The sequence below is a fragment of the Merops nubicus genome, unplaced genomic scaffold (genome assembly GCF_000691845.1).
Source record: "Merops nubicus isolate BGI_N331 unplaced genomic scaffold, ASM69184v1 scaffold10549, whole genome shotgun sequence".
NCBI classification, from domain to species: Eukaryota; Metazoa; Chordata; class Aves; order Coraciiformes; family Meropidae; genus Merops; species Merops nubicus.
The window spans coordinates 3,860-4,754 of record NW_008628999.1 but is presented as its reverse complement, the minus strand read 5'-3'; the positions used below and the strand labels follow the sequence as shown (position 1 = coordinate 4,754).

Genomic DNA, 895 nt, shown 5'->3' with positions numbered 1-895 from the left:
GTCTCCTCGGCGCAGGGAAGGAGCGAGCTCTTGAGTGAGCTGGTGCAGGCTTGGTACATGAGCCGAGGGGCATCCCGTGCCAAAAGACCTCAGCAAACCCTTTTGTCCTGGTCCTACCCAGCTGATTTTTCTCCTTGCCCACCAAATGGGTGGCTGCAGAGTCTGACTGTCGGCGTGCTGCCTGCTCTGGGCTGACAAGCGGCGGCTCCTGCGAGGATCCAGCACTGCCCAGACAATGCATGACCTACATTCGGGGAGCAGCCGGGCGCCCGCTCACCCACCTCTCTGATTGGAAGAGCAAACGACTCGTCCTCTCCTTGCCCTGCTCCAGTTCAGAGCCTCTCGCTTCCCCCCAGGACCTGCCTCGTGGGAGCAGGGGAACAGCAGGGGCTCTGGGGCAGCGTTTTCATCCTGCTGAGATTGAAAACTGCCGGGAGTGATACAAAACGCTGCTCAGCTGATGGCAGTTGATGTAGAAGCTTTTTGGGGCAAGGAGTGCCTAAGTCCAGAGCAGGGGTGCAGGACGTTGGTGCAGCCATGTCGCTGGGTGGCTGATCTCCTGTAGCAGGAGCAGGCGCCACAGATGCTGCAGTGCCACGTGGGTTAGCAGCTCGGCCTTGGGAAGATGATAGCTGTGTGAGTCGGGTGTTTAACCTGCTGACAAGCAACAATTGATAGATCACAGAATCCTGGCATGGCAGGGACTGGAAGGGACCTCTGGAGATGATCTCATCCAGCCCCCCTGCTCCAGCAGGATCACCCATAGCAGGGTGCCCGGGATCACATCCAGGCAGGTTTGGAATCTCTCCAGAGCAGGAGACTCCACAGCCTCTCTGGGCAGCTGCTCCAGGCTCGGCCACCCTCACACCAAAGAAGTTTCTCCTCCTGCTCAGGT

The 895-nt window shown here is 59.1% G+C and overlaps 1 protein-coding gene across 1 annotated transcript in view; it reads left to right on the top strand.

The window, feature by feature from the left end:
* Positions 1-895, top strand: part of TFCP2 (transcription factor CP2) — an 11,828-nt gene that overhangs the window by 9,436 nt on the left and 1,497 nt on the right. The window lies entirely within an intron of this gene.